The following is a 16,874-nucleotide window of genomic DNA, read 5'->3' as shown; positions in this document are numbered from 1 at the left end:
ACGAGCAATAAATTGTAACTGGCAAAACACTTGTGTTATTTTAAACTACATGAGAGATTATAATTTCACTAGCTTATGCTCGCGACTTCGTCCGCGTGGACTACACAAATGTCAAACCCCTATTTCACCCCCTTATGGATTGAATTTTCAAAAATCCTTTCTTAGCGGATGCCTACGTCATAATAGCGTTCTCCATGCCTAGCTCGATTCATCTAGTAGTTTGAGCTTGTGCGTTTGATAGATCAGTCAGTCAGTCAGTCAGTCAGTCAGTCAGTCACCTTTTCCTTTTATATATTTAGATGTATTTTTGTCTTGGTTCATTATTTTATCTGATTATAGGTAGGTACCTACACGTAATTACTTTTTTTTAAACTGGCTTTACGGCTCTAGGTTCTAGCCCTTAATTATTGAGCCAACCCGTAACTATGTCTGCATAGATTTAGGTTTTTAAAACTCCCGTTTTTAGGGTTCCGTACCTCAAAAGGAAAAACGGAACCCTTATAGGATCACTTTGTTGTCTGTCTATAACTATATCAAGTGGGGTATCTTACGAAAGGTATTTGTGCATTCTTAAACAGATTTTTAAGTATTTATTTTTATCCATCATAGTTTTTGATTTATCGTGCTAAATGTCAAAAAAATACGACTGTAGTACGGAACCCTCGTTGCGCGAGCCTGACTCGCACTTGGCCGGTTTCTAATAAACAATTTTAATTGCAGCCTTGTAAATAAATTGACGTAAGCGTTCCAAACGCGTACTAGTCTGAGAGGAAGCCCACAACAAACTCGGAAATGCATTGAATCATCGATTGCAACTCGTTGAATCGATCATGTGGATACTGATTGAGATCTCAATTTCCCCCATGGTTATGAATTATTCCTATACATTCTGCAGTTTATGGTGTCACGCCTACCTCTCCATAGCTAGCTTGGGGCTACGATGATTATTTACTGGATATAAATCTTTGAATAAAAGCCGAAGATTTTTAAAGTGATCGTATATTAACTTGTAGGGTTCCCTAGAACCGTTAAGAAACCCTTATAAGTAGTTTCGTCCATACCGTGTGTAACAGCAATTTTAAAAATAAATTATTTTATTTTGTTTATTTTATTTTTATTTTTCATGTACCGAAATTGTAGTTACATAGTAGAAAGAAAGAAAGAAAGAAATAACGAAAATGCATTTATTTGTTGTTGGTGTCACAGATAAAAATTAAGTAATAAATTAAGTTACATTGGAAATTCTTATCTCTAGATAGAGATTTCTTCCAGCTTCCCATTCAAGGTTGTATGGAATAGGTCTTACGGTACCTACTAGAATAATTTTATTATAAAATGAATACAAGAATCCTTACTTAATATACATATGTATACAAAATGTTGAAAAGCACAAAAGAGAAATCTGTTGCCGCTACGCTACACAAAAGTATACTATTAAAATTCCAGTCGCCTCTCGGCCGGCGAGTCCCACATACCTTCCCTGTTTGGCTGGCTGGCTGGCTGGCAGGCTGGCATGAAAATTAGAAAAACTTAAAACTGTATTTTTTTCTTATACGATGGTACGGAACACTTTGTATGCGAGTTCTAATCGCACATGACCGGCTTTTTATAGTTCATATTGCTCAGCTATTAACGAGATAATTTATCGATAATTGACAGCGTAGATATTGATCAGTCAATTATACCTATTACGTGCAAGTTGTAACATCAATCCAAAGCAGGATTGGATCGTACATAATAATTCAATGGATTGGATGAGCGAGCCTCAACTTTGTAGTTTTATTTTCTACCTGCATAATAAAATGTTTTTTAAACGAACAATGGTTTATTATCTTTTGGACCTCACTTAATCATTCATCACTATCATCATCATCATCATTGTCAACTTGACGCATTGTGGAATTGATCACTTGAAAAGAGCAACCGCTGAATTTCTTGCTAGTTCTTCTCGGTAGGAACGGCATTTCGAACTAGTGGTAAATTAAACTAGTTCATTACCACTTCAGATTAACCCGTAATTAGCGTAACCCGTTGAGCTATGTCTGTTACTTTGTTTCACGGCTCTGTTTCTGCTACAGATCTGGAAACATACAGTGGATATACGAGTATTTAATTATTTCTTCGTCTTTGCAAACAGAAATAATAAAATGCCTACTCATAAATAGGGTTTGCGGCAAAAATGGTAAACAGAGACATAAATAATATCCGATATCTGCGCCGACTCGTAAATACGGCGATCGTGAGCGCCACCAACTGGCAGCTAAGGCACTGTACACACAGAGTCGATAACGATACTGCCCAAAAGTTTAAGGCGAAATGGGATCGCAAAGACGAATTTATAGAAAAGTATGGGCCGCCCAAGCAACTAATTGGTGCTTGGGCGGCTTGTTGTTGCACGATTTTTATAAATATTTATGTTTAAAATTAAATGTGATCTGTTACCATAAAATAATACCGTTATCCCTTAGTGTATTAAACATTGAAATGAATTTTTATTGAAATTGGTTTTATATCAATCGAATAAAACTGGTTTTTCTTCTTAAGGTCGTGTAAATGCGTATAAATATAGCTTATCTCTGTGCCTAATTTCAAGATCAGTTCTGGTTCAGAGTTTTGCAGGTATTAACACAACACTGTTACACGACACACTGTAGACTTTATAATATTAGTTTAGGAGTCGCTTCGCATGTCCTGTGCGGTCGGCCCTAAGCCGTGTTGTCGACGGCTTTCAAACCCGTCTGAGGCTTCGCGGCTGACTTATGTAAGCCGCCTCGCCCCTGGCCCCAACATGAACTATGGCCAATAGAACGATTACCTACTCTGTAAGTTGTGGCGTGGAGTCGAGTTATGATCCTTGAGTTAAGTAATTTACTCAAATTGGTATTGAACTTCAAGGTGTTCTTAAATAACAGACCCTGAAAATTCATTTCATTGAACTTAAGAAACATTTAAAATCCTAGAGACGATTAAAACTTAGGAGCATCTTAAAATTAAAGAAAACCTTAGAAACACCTTGAAATTCCCTATCACTGCTTGCCCTATCATGTAGGCTACATTGTCTGCTATCTGCAATTTTCATAATATGTTTATATGAAAATTGCAAAAAATGTAGCCTACTTGATTGTCAAGAATATAAGCTATCTCTATGCCAGACTTCAAGATCAGCTCAGAGTTTTTCAGCCATTAAAATATTATTCAGACACACTGTAGACTTTCTAATATTAGTTTGGTAGTCGCTTCGCATGTCCTGTGCGGTCTGCCCTAAGCCGTGTTGTCGACGGCTTTCAAACCCGTCTGAGGCTTCGCGGCTGACTTATGTGAGCCGCCTCGCCCCTGGCCCCAACATGAACTATGGCCAATAGAACGATTACCTACTCTGTAAGCTGTAGCGTGGGTCGAGTTATGAGTCCTGAGCTTCCGGAAGGCGATGATAAGTTGACTCATCAACCCGAGCTGAAAAAGTGGGGTGTTTTTTTTATTCCATTACAAGTTTGGCCTTGACTGCAATTTCACCTGGTGGTAAGTGACGATGCAGTCTAAAGGTGGGTACAGATTGGTGCAATGCAACATGTAATGCAACATGCAATGCAAGAATTTGAGGTCCACATTGCTGCAATGTATCATGTAATGTAACAGAATTCCCATACTGTGGACGCCTCGCGCGCACGTACTGCGCCTGGCTCGCGCACGCTCCGAGCGTTACAACTCGTGCGCGGCTCGATCCGAGATTTGTCGGTTTTTGGTACGAACACAAAGGGGCGCGCAGTGTTCGCAGGACTCAGCCGTGGACGGTCATTCGTTTCGTTCGCATGCGCAACGATCATGGCGGTGAAAGAGGGTGCGTGGAGTGATGAAGAGTCACTTTTATTGATAGAGGAATACAGAACAAGGGAAGTTTTATGGAACCCTCACAATGAAAACTTTTATAAACAAAATTTAAAGAAAGATGCGTGGGACGAAATCGGAGAGAGAGAAAGTAGAGTGATGTGGGCAACAAAAAGAACACGTGTGACGAGGGCTAGTTACGAAATGCGGGAACAGATGTTCTCGAATGATTCGTAGTCAATGCGCGTACCGCGCGCGCCACACGTCCAAGGCAGCAGGGAACATGCAATGTAAGGCAGAATATTACATTACATGTTGCATTGCACCAATCTGTACCCACCATAAGATGGAAGCGGGCTAACTTTGAAAGTATGGTAGTTTTATTAAACCCATACCAGGTTGTGGCGGTTTCTACACGGCATCGTACCGAAACGCGAAATCGCTTGGCGGCACGGCTCTACCGGTAGGAGGCCACGGCCGAAGCCTCCCACCAGACCAGACCAGAGACAATTGAATTGAAAATCATGGTTTACAAAGAGCCGCGATATCCTAGTGACTAGGACGTCCAGCTCCTATTCGGGAGGTTCGAGGTTCTATCCCAGTCACGCACTAACTTTTCAGAGCTAAGTAGGTATGTGTTTTAAGTGGTTTTAAATAATAAAATTATTACATGCTTTAACGGTGAAGGAAAACTTCATGAGGAAATCTGCATGGCCGAGAGTTCTATAATGTTCTCAAAGGTGTGTGAAGTCTGCCAATCGGCACTTGGCCTGCGTGACGGACCAGGCCTAAATCCTTTTCATTCCGAGACGCCTGTGCTCAGTAGTGGACCGTCTATGGGTTGATCATGATCACGATGGTTATGATGAAAATGACAAGACTGTCTAGGTAAAATCTAAAGTCAGTTATGAACTGAATTAGCTTTTACATCATGAAACTAAGTTATAACAAGTAGGAAAATGTCTAGAGCCTTTATCTATAGAGCCTTAGGCAATGTAGGTAGGGTTGAGTTATGGGTAGCTTCCGGACTGCTGTTATTATAGGATTGTTTGTGGCAGTATAATGAGACCATAACTTGTTACAATTATACCTTTTACATAAAGCTTTCATTTCAGAAATTTTCTGCTCAAACAGACACAGATTCTGCTTTCCGAACGCGTGGTAAAGTCTTGAGAACTCTGTCTCGTATTCCTCATTTTTAAGGTTCCGTACCTCAAGAGAAAAAACGAAATCCTTATAGGATCACTTTGTTGTCTGTCTGCCTGTCAGTCTGTCAAGAAACCTACAGGGTACTTCCCGTTGACGTAGAATCATAAAATTTGGCCAGTATGGTTATAGCAGACATAAGGGAAAAAATCTGAAAACCGTGAAGTTAGGGTTACATCACACAAAAAAAATTGTGGTCATGAACTTAGTTAGTATTTTAAATTTTCGAAGTACGATAACTATACCAAGTAGGGTATCATATAAAAGGGCTTCACATGTGCATTCTAAAACAGTTTTTTTTATTTTTTTTATGCATCATAGTTTTAGAATTATCGTGCAAAATGTCGATAAAATACAATTGTAGTACGGAACCCTCAGTGCGCGAGTCTAACTCGCACTTGGCCGGTTTTTTGATGTTGGCATCCATTTCCATTAACCAATCTCCCAAAGCCACCATGATCCAAACTTCATAGTCGCTGATCTTTCCTCCCTGTGTTGGGGACAATACGCAGATAAATTTTCAGCTTTTATAAAATAACGAAGGTCTGATACGAGCTGGCTCTCTCACTTTAGTTACATTGCCTGTTATTTCTGATCACTAAAGAGAGATAGAGAAGGTATCCTTCGATGGTATCTCAAGCAGCGTATCTCAAGTAACATTATTTGGCACGTCGCACGTCGAGCGGCACTTAAGGGGGTGCGTCGCATGTCATGCAAAACGTCCGCGTGTTGACTCACGATATGTTATTTGTGTTATTCTGCATCTGTACTCGCGACACACTGGGCTCAAAGGTATATGAATAAGTTTTATTATTGTACCAGCCCAGTGTATGCTGAGCTGGAACCTATTAGGGTTCCGTGCCTCAAAAGGAAAAACGGAACCCTTATAGGATCACTTTGTTGTCTGCCTGCCTGCCTGCCTGCCTGCCTGCCTACCTGCCACTGTAAGCACACACACAATAAGCATTTTTGTTCCTTTCTTTGTGGACATTCTGAAAATCAGGTCCCCTCCTACCCGCTCTTTAAGACCCCGTAGTCTTAAAGAGCGGGTAAGGGGGGGGGGGGGTTTGATAATTATGATAATGCTAGGTACTTAGCCGGGGATTCATCAGTCAGTACAGTACACCACTTTTACCTATAAATCGCATCGGCAAAATGAATTAAATTAAATTAAATTTTAAAAAAGCGGACGCGCGCTATGATATATTGAGATATTTTCGCGCCATTCAAAACTAAGGTTTCTGGGCACAGTCCACGCCAATTAAATAGTTGTTATTGAAGTGAACCACAAGGCGCGTCGCAATAGCACTTTTTAGGTATCAGTGGGGCGCGTGAGGAAGCGGAACACACCAGCCCGAGCGCCGCACCGCAATCTGCATTAGCGTGAGTGCTACATTCGTACACAGTACTCGAGCGCGTAGAAGTGGTCATACTGTGAAAACCTGTGTGCTCGGTGTGCCCCGCACCGGTACGCCGCCGGCACGCTACGCCTCTTCCATGTACCGAATCAGATACGCGCCAATTTACGGCCGCCCGCCCTAATTGCTTATACTTTACCGCAAACGGACGGTTTCAATTTGTTGTTATGAAGCCAAATGTTAGTTATTACTGTACGCGGCTCGTTGGGCTGTGTATTAGGGTTGTTATGTTGGCATTGGTATCAATCATCGTCGTCTACAGTGGGGACGGTCTTTTGTAACCCTCTTAGCACTTTAGGAACACATTAAAAACAAGAAAAAAACCGGCCAAGTGCGAGTCAGGCTCGCGCAATGAGGGTTCCGTACTACAGTCGTATTTTTTCGACATTTGGCACGATAATTCAAAAACTATGATGCATAAAAATAAATAAAAATCTGTTTTAGAATGTACCTTTCATATGATACCTCACTTGATATAGTCACTCACTTCGAAAGTTGAAAATACTAATTATTAGTTCATGACCACAATTTTTTTTGTGTGATCTAACCCTAAATTCACGGTTTTCAGATTTTTCCCCAAATGTCAGCTATAAGATCTACCTACCTGCCAAATTTCATGATTCTAGGTCAACGGGAAGTACCCTGTACGTTTCTTGACAGCCAGACAGACAGACAACAAAGTGATCCTATAAGGGTTCCGTTTTTCCCACTTTCCTTTTGAGGTACGGAACCCTACAAAACGGCCAAAAGCGAGTCATATTTTTGTTTTGGTCACAGCTTACAAACTACCTTATAAATCGTTTTTTTTGTTTAAATCTAAATCTATAATATAAAAATGAATCACTAAATGTGTTGCTCATCGCAAATCTCGAGAACAGCTGAACCGATGACGCTAATTCTTTTTTTATAATATTCCATGGTTCTTACGGAGAGAAAAATTTAAAAATTTGAATCGACTGTTAGGCGGAACGAAGTTCGCCAGGGCAGCTAGTAGGATATAAAACAAAAAGGTGACTGACTGACTGACTGACTGACTGATCTATCAACGCACAGCTCAAACTACTAGACGGATCGGGCTGAAATTTGGCATGCAAATAGCTATTATGACGTAGACACCCGCTAAGAAAACATTTTTAAAAATTCTACTCCTAATGGTGTAAAATAAGCTGTGATAGCCTAGTGGTTAGAACGTTCGCCTTTTAATCGGAGGTCAGGGGTTCGATCCCGGGCACGCACCTCTAACTTTTTGGAGTTATGTGCGTTTTAACTAATTAAATATCACTTGCTTTAACGGTGAAGGAAAACATCGTGAGCAAACCTGCATACCCGAGAGTTCTGCATGTTCTCAAAGGTGTGCGAAGTCTACCAATCCGCATATGGCCAGCGTGGTAGACTATGGCCAAAACCCTTCTCACTCTGAGAGGAGACCCGTGCTTTGTAGTGAGCCGGTGATGGGTTGATCATGATGATGATGAATGGTGTAAAATAGGGGTTCGAAATCTGTGTAGTCCACGCGGACGAAGTCGCGGGTATGAGCTGGTTCAGTTTGTAACTTTCGGTTTGTCTACGAGCTAGAGACCCCTGAAACGCGGACAGACAGAGAGACAGACAGCCAGCAGAGTGACAATAATAAGGCTGCGTTTAGCCTTTGTGTATAGAACCCTAAAAATATTTATTTAGTTCTATTAAACCTGAACGCTATTCAACCTTGAAAAGCATTTTGAAGGGAAAGATCTAAAGTTGGCCGCTGACAGGCGTCCCTCTAGATAACAGTTTATAAGTACCACAAAACTGTCACAATAACAAAGAATCAAATAAGTATATGCTACACTTCCCCCACCGCGAGCCCATTTCTCTTTTTTATGACACAATATCCCCACTCTCCCCGGGTCATCCCTTAAATTCTTTTTATTGCGGCCCCGGTAAATCATTGCGTAATGCCCCAGTGCATTACCCGGGGAAACTTCATTATGGCCGGTTTAATGGTTCGAAGGAGCGATAAAATCTAGCTGCTGGACGAGAGAGTATAGTAATAGCTAGGGTGACAAGCTTTTGTGGTAAGACCGGACTTTCTACGTTATCTTTATACGTTATCCTATTATACGTTTCTACGTTCCGTACCTCAAAAAGAAAAACGGAACCCTTATGGGATCACTTTGTTGTCTGTCTGTCGGTCTGTCAAGAAACCTACAGGGCACTTCCCGTTGACCTAGAATAATGAAATTTGGCAAGTAGGTGGATCTTTTAGTTGGCTTTTGGGGAAAAATCTGAAAACCGTGAATTTAGTGTTAGATCACACAAAAAAAATTAAATTGTGGTCATGAACTAATAATTAGTATTTTCAATATTCGAAGTAAGATAACTATTTCAAGTGGGGTATCATATGAAAGGGCTTTACCTGTGCATTCTAAAACAGATTTTTATATATTTTTATGCATCATAGTTTTTGAATTATCGTGCAAAATGTCGAAAAAATACGATTGTACTACGGAACCCTCAGTGCGCGAGTCTGATTCGCACTTGGCCTGTTTTTTTAAAAGAACAGCGAGAAATCGTGAACGCTGGCAACGTTATGTGGTTCACATCCAATCTACTCGTACGAAAAGTTTTCGCTCAATGTTTCTGATACCTACTCAACTCAAACTCAAATTATTTATTCAGAATAGGTAGGTAAAAATTTACGCTTACTGATGGTCAAAATTTTAATTTGTAAGACGATATAGTGGTGATACGTACTTAAAACTAAAGCTACGAGGGTTCCAAACGCGCCCAGGTCTGAGAAGAGTCCACAACAAACTCAGCCGGGTACTCTTTTTATTATCACCACTTCACAAGATCACTTAAACTTATTAGAACTATCACAAAGCCGTTAAGCAACTCATTCCCAAGCTTTCTTATCATTTAAATAATCCTTTACATTGTAATAGGATTTTACAATAAGTTTACGTTTTATGAAACCTCTAAGGGTGGAATGCCTTTTCGTCTTCCGCGTAGGTACATCCTAAATACCATCAAGACAAGTGCGCTCAAACACAGACCTCATCATTGCTTTTTCAATCATGACTGTCATCAAGCGCATGCCTATCGCGCAATAAAAAACATATACTGAATGAAATAAGCCACACTTCGCCGCACCGCGAGCCCATTTCTCTTTTTTATGACACAATATCTATTAAATGCTTTTTGTGTTTAGGTCGCCATTTTGATTGAGTGGTTGCAATAGCAAATTATTGTGCCCTAATCAGGTTAATATTGCAGCTAAAATTATAAAAGGTAAAACTCTCGATAAGCCTCTGCCCGTTGTGATTAATATTTAAATTCACTTCTGGTATGTTTATATTTCCTAGAAAAAAAAGGAAAAATGGTGTCCCTACGAATGGTGGTAGATATATCACGTGCAATTTGTTGCGACAGCGATAGGTGGCTAGAGCGAATTGTACTTTATTGAGCTATAAAACGAGATATTGTTGCCCTGCGAGGGCTGCTAAGGTACTAATGCTCCAAAAGTTTTACATTTCACTGGGAATTTACGATATTCATCATCATCATCATCATCATCATCATCATCATCATCATCGTTATTAATATTAGTAGATATATGTAACTGCTGACTCGGTATGCGATTTGGCGTTGCTGTAATATGAATATTATGAATAATATGGACAGGCTATATCAAACGAGTCGCAGGGAGCCGCTGGATTCAGGCGGCGCAAGACCGTGGCGTGTGGATTGTGGAAGTCCCTACAAGGGACCTAAGGACCTATCGATTGATAATACCTAATTAATTTATTGATTTATCTAAATATATAAAAGGAAAAGGTGACTGATTGACTGACTGACTGACGGATCCATCAGATGCAGATTCCTTTTCTTTTGTATATAAAATGAGCCATCAATTTTAAAAGGAGAGTGCTGTCGCCTAAAACACAGGTGTATACCTAGCTTAGGGACAGTCGATTTTTCTGTATACCTACCTACTTAACAAATTGGTTTTGTTATTATGTATTTTATGTATTCGTTCTCGTAAGTAAGTATGTTTAAGTGTACCTATGTTTGATCAATAAATAAATAAATAAATCTAAAAAATAAATAAATCTAAAAAAAAGCCATCAACGCACAGCTCAAACTACTGGACTAATCGGGCTGTTTGGAATGCAGATAGCTATTATGACGTAGCGTCGAGCGTCTTGTCGTGCAGGGCAAGGTGGAGGGCACCAGAGGGCGAGGAAGGTCACCCAGGCGATGGACCGACCAAATTAAGTCTGCTGTGGGTGGTCCTTTGCACGAGTGTACCAGGCTGTCGACCAGCAGAGAGAAGTGGCGAATGCTCGTGAGGCATATAACATCTGCCCTCAAAGACGTTGCTTCGTGATGACCACGACCACTCTGCCAAGAGTGCTACGACGAAGAAGAAGAAGATTATGACGTAGGCATCCGCTAAGAAAGGATTTTTGAAAATTCAACCCCTAAAGGGATGAAACAGGGGTTTGAAATTTGTGTAGTCCACGCCGACGAAGTCGCGAGCATAAGCTAGTCTAATCTATAAGAAGCAAGAGCTTGTCAATGATAAAAAGAAAAACCTAAAATCCCATAATTATCCTCTATTTAATCATTCCCCCTGTGTCCCATGGGTGGATCACCGTATTACAGTGTCCACGAAATAAATAAAAACCCGGCCAAATGCGAGTCAGGCTCGCGCAACGAGGGTTCCGTACCAGTCTTATTTTTTTGATGATAATTCAAAAACTATGATGCATAAAAATAAATAAAAATCTGTTTTAGAAAGCACAGGTGAAGCCCTTTTATATGATACCCCACTTGATATAGTTATCTTACTTCTAAATTTGAAAATACTAATTATTAGTGCATTACTACAATTTTTTTTGTGTGATGTGACCACAAATTCACGGTTTTCAGTTTTTTCCCCCTAATGTCAGCTATAAGACCTACCTACCTGCCAAATTTCATGATTCTAGGTCAACGGGAAGTACCCTGTAGGTTTCTTGACAGACCGACAGACAGACAACAAAGTGATCCTATAAGGGTTCCGTTTTTCCTTTTGAGGTACGGAACCCTAAAAATGGCTGCTTATTATGCATTTCACCCTAAAATATAAAAATCATTCTGAAGATAATCTAAGCAACAATGCTTTATTGAACTTAATACGACTTTTGATTGAAACCAAATTTTGTATCAATTTCATGACGCGGCGGGCTTAGTGACCCCCCGCAAAGGTTTTAGAGACCCCCTTTGAACCCTTAAGCCGTAACGTTGTATGAATAAAGTAAAAATAAGTAAGTACATAGAAACGCCTGTTTACAATATTTCTAGTTTATGCCTACGATTTTTTCCCTGGATAGATATACCTACTTGTATTTTATTAGTTATGTTTAGTTATCATTAGTTTAGTTATCATTAGTTTATGATTCCGTGGCGTCACCCGGTTCAGGGTACCAGCTGAAAATCAGCGCTGTATGTTCTTGTGCAACAAGGCATACAGCATAATGCTGAGCTGGGACCCTTTTTTCGGGTTGTGCCACACAATATGACAGTGTGTTCCGGCGCTTCTTTTGCTTGTTCTCAGGTGGAAGAAGCGCCGGAATAACCAGCTCTTAGCTTTAAGTTGTAATGTGTGGCACAATTGCATAAATAAACGTCTTTTCTTTCTTTCTTTCTTTCTTTCTTACTTACCTAATTTCTGGAAATCGCGGAAGGGCGCCCGTTTGGTACTTGCACTAAGTACTTGCTCTTGGCATTTTCCCGGGGCGCCTTCTTGACTTCCTACAAATTATTTCGTTTCTTCCTTGTCCCTTATGCTCACTCTCCCCCCTTGGGGGCTAGACGTCACTAGCACAGCTGAGATTCCCGCTGCTGCTCCTCCGTGGTGCCGGCCTGGCACCTGTACGCTCCGAGCTGCTTCGCCTCTTATGCCAATGGTGCGCGAATTCCCGTAGCCGGTTGTAGTTCCCCGCCGATGAGACGAGGTCCGTGTAGAAGACCGGCCCCGCTTCCCCGCGTACGATCTCATCTAACGTCGCAGCGGAACAGCATCAGCTCTCAGCATTGCTAGCTACTCCTGCGCTCCGCCTCTGGAAGGTGGGAAAGTCATTTGTGGGAATGAGTGTAATATTTTATAATAAAATTCCACAAGCAATTTTAGACTTGCCTTTACACAAGTTTAAAAAATGTGTTAAAAGTATGCTCCTAAAAAAAGCATATTATACAGTCGCAGACTATGTAAACGATAAAAAAGCTTGGATTTGACTCGCTCCAGCAATGCACGGGGCTGCAATGGCTTGTATAGTACGGTATAATAACATTGTAAATTGAAAAATTAAAAAGAGCAACCGCCGAGTTTCTTGCTGGTTCTTCTCGGTAGGAACGGCATTCCGAACCAGTGGTAAATTAAAACTACCTGACTATTCATAAGCACTTGTAAAAAGTTTACATGAATAAAAAAACATTCTATTCTATTATATTCTATTCTACTCAGCAAGTAGGTATTAGCTTATGTTGTCGTATCTGCCGCACATAAACATTAATCTTTGGCCACGCCGCGGGAACTCCCGCCTGGCAGCCGCGGGGTCGCCGCCATATTACCCGCCATTATATTAAAACTCAATAATGGTGTAATGATGAAGCAACTTCCCCATAACTGATTGCTGCGTTACGCTATTCATGGTCCCGTCATTAATTACATAGCAGTAGGTATAAATTACTCTAGTTTTGATTTAACAAAATGCCAAGTGTAACCAGAACGCAACGCAAAAACTTAGCGTCATTTGTTATACTACCTAAACACAATCCAATACCACTAACCATTGGCCTCATTTTGTAGTTTTAGCGATTTAATATTTTTCGAACTCGCAATATAGGTAGGTATAGCGCCCAAAACTCGGATCAATGCCTACGACGCGGTATTGACTCCGAGTGGCCTACTTACGCAACGTTCGTTAACCTATAGCGTCAGTCAGGTATTTTATTTTCAATATAATATCGTAAACTTTTACAAAATACAATAGGATTTTTTTGTAATTTTTTTTCGCATTTTTTTGTGGTATATCAGTAATCATCGGTACAAGATCGGTACTATCACATGTCTTCGTTTTTGCTAGCGTTCTGATAACACTATTATGTATATTACCTATTTTGGATAAATGGCTTTGACATTGACTTTGTTTTGAGCCTTGATCTCTAACATAAAGATTTGAGGAGAACTATCTAAACTGCTGTGATAGCCTAGCACGGTTAGGACGTCCGCCTTCTAATCGGAGGTCGGGGGTTCGATCCCGGGCACGCACCTCTAACTTTTCGGAGTTATGTGCGTTTCAAATATGTTATTTAAAAAGGTATCACTTGCTTTAACGGTGAAGAAAAACATCGTGAGGAAACCTACATGTCTAAGAGTTCTCCATAATGATCTCAAAGGTGTGTGAAGTCTACCAATCCGCACATGGCCAGCGTGGTAGACTATGGCCAGAACCCTTCTCACTCTGAGAGGAGACCCGTGCTCTGTAGTGAGCCGGTGATGGGTTGATCATGATGATGATGACCTAAACTGCGGAAGCCAGTGCATTAAATATCAGCTGCATTAACTTTAGGATTGTATTTTTAGGGTTCCATAGTCGAATGGCAAAAAACGGCACCCTTATAGATTCGTCATGTCTGTCTGTCTGTCTGGATGTATGTCACAACCACTTTTTTCCGAAACAATAAGAGCTATACTGTTGAAATTTGGTAAGTAGATGTATTCTGTGAACTGCATTAAAATTTTTACACAAAAATAGAAAAAAAAACAATAAATTTTGGGGTTCCCCATACTTAGAACTGAAACTCAATTTTTTTTTCATCAAACCCATACGTGTGGGGTATCTATGGATAGGTCTTCAAAAATGATATTGAGGTTCTAATATGTTTTTTTTCTAAACTGAATAGTTTGCACGAGAGACACTTCCAAAGTGGTAAAATGTGTGTCGTCCCCCCCTCCCCCCCCCGTAACTTCTTAAATATGTAGATAAGTACATTACCATGCAAACTTCCGCCGAAAATTGGTTTGAACGAAATCTAGTAAGTAGTTTTTGATTTATCGTGCAAAATGTCGATAAAATACGATTGTACTACGAAACCCTCATTGCGCGACTCTGATTCGCACTTGGCCGGTTTTTTTCTTACCAGTCATCTGCACACAATGCACGTTCACAGCATCCCATCTCGTGTAAGTAGACACTTAATTGTATTTTCCCAAACCGTCTCATCTCAATAGAGGAAGCTCTCTGGGCGGCATTAATCAACCACGCAATAGGGGGTTTTTGTACTGGCCATGGTTGCTATGAATTATGACTAGAGTAACCACACGTCTTAGTTTTTGTAAGACGGTCCTGTAAATGTCCACTGTTGGGCATAGGTCTCTTGTAAGCCTGTAAGGACTTCCACAGGCCACGATCAAGCGCCGCCTGAATCCAGCGTCTCTCTGCGACTCGTCTGATGTGTTCCGTCCACCTAGTGGGGGGTCTTCCAACGTTGCTTTATCCGGTGCAAGGTCGCCATTCCAACACCTTGAGAGTTGAGACCCCAACGTCTATGGGGTTTTCCAAACTATTTGCCCTGCCCTTTGCTACTTCGGTTTTGCAACCCGTTGAGTTATGTCGGTTACTCTAGTTCTCCTACTAATATTTGTCTTTAATGTGCTATTTTGGCAGCGGAAGGTGAACAAGTGAAGTGGTGATGGCCAAGTGGTTAAGACGTCTTCCTCTTATTCGGAAGGTCGGGAGATCTATCCCGGGCACGCACCTCTTTTTTAGAGTTAATGTTCATTTTAAGAAAATAAATATAACTTGTTTTAACGTTGCAGGAATACATCGTGAGGAAACCTGCGTGCTTGAGAGTTTTCTAATGTTTCTAAAGGTGTATGAAGCCTGCCAATTTGCACTGGGCCAGCGTGGTGAACTGTGACCTACACTTTTTCGATAACAGGCGAACGTCCGCAAGGTTTCTATTAGTTATGGTTCGGAGCGAACCATACCTAATAGAAAGAGTCATTTTAATTATTGCTCAAAAAATGTAGTACCTACTTAGGTACCTACCTAAGACTAGGTAAGTCTCGCTTTGACGAACAAAACATGGTAACTTGAGTGAGGGCTGCAACAAATTGAGTGTAACCTACAATAACCTATTGATTTGCCAAATGCCTACAAGGGTATGTTACTGTGCTCGATAATAATGATCTAATAATTCCACAGAATCACTGTTTATCAGTTATTACTAACCATACTAGCTAGGTATAAATGCGAAAGTTTGTTTGTTTGTTGGTTTGTCCTTCAACCACGTCGCAACGGAGTAGGTAACAGATTGACAGGATTTTTTTGCATGGGTAGGATAGATAAAGACCTGAAGAGTGACATACGCTACTTTTTATCCCGGAAAATCAAAGAGCTCCCGCGGGATTTTTAAAAACCTAATTCCAGAAGTCGCGCGCATCACCTAGTTACGGAATAATACTGGAATGCATGTACCTACATATTAATATTATAAGTAAAATAAATAATAAGTAATATTATTATTTTTAACAAAACCAACAAATGCCATCTTTTGTTACATTCAAAAACTACAAAACCAGCGCCATCTATCAACAAGGCCCTGTGCTATGATTGTAAAGAGGTTCGTGTCGTCGACGCTGTACTTTTGATTGCTACAACTGAGAAAGTTGTTCATCATATTTACAATAGATGGCAGGATGAGTTCCTATTGCTTAGAATTTACATTTAGATAATGCCAAGGTGGAATTATTTATTTTGCGAAAATTATTATTTTATCGTATTCTTATGCACCTTCAAGATTTAGTCTTAACTCTTAACTAAAAAGAGGAAACTCTAAAATTATCTAGATTTTTAGTAGACACACTTTTTAAGCAAACTGAAGACAAAACAGCCTAAAACTGTGCAGACTGAGTCCTAAGTTCAAGATTTCGCCTATGATGATTACAGAAAAGATTCTACAGCTTTCAGTCATCTTTTCGCTCCTCCTATAAGATTTTATTTCATGCATGCCGTTTTGTTTGGCAGCTCCTTTGATAATTTTATTTTGATGTCAGTTACAAAAAAAACGGCCAAGTGCGAGTTGGTACAGTTATCTTACTTTGAAAATTGAAAATACTATAATATTTTGTTCATGCCATTTTAATGTCATTTTAATTTTTTTGTCGGTAACCACAAATTCACTATTTTCAGATTTTCCCCTTTACTGTGCTATAACGCTCCCTGCCAAATTTCATTTTAAATTTGGCAGGGAGCGTTATAGCTGTCTGTCTTTCTGTGTGTCCTAAATTTTTCATTTTAGGACACACAGAAAGACAGACAGACAACGAAGTGATCCTATAAGGGTTCCTTTTTTCTTTTTGAGGTACGGAACCCTAAAAAAACTCAAAAA

Source organism: Maniola hyperantus, chromosome 12, assembly GCF_902806685.2.
Source record: "Maniola hyperantus chromosome 12, iAphHyp1.2, whole genome shotgun sequence".
Classification (NCBI taxonomy): Eukaryota; Metazoa; Arthropoda; class Insecta; order Lepidoptera; family Nymphalidae; genus Maniola; species Maniola hyperantus.
The sequence above is the reverse complement of the archived record's forward strand: the minus strand, read 5'-3'. Positions refer to the sequence as shown.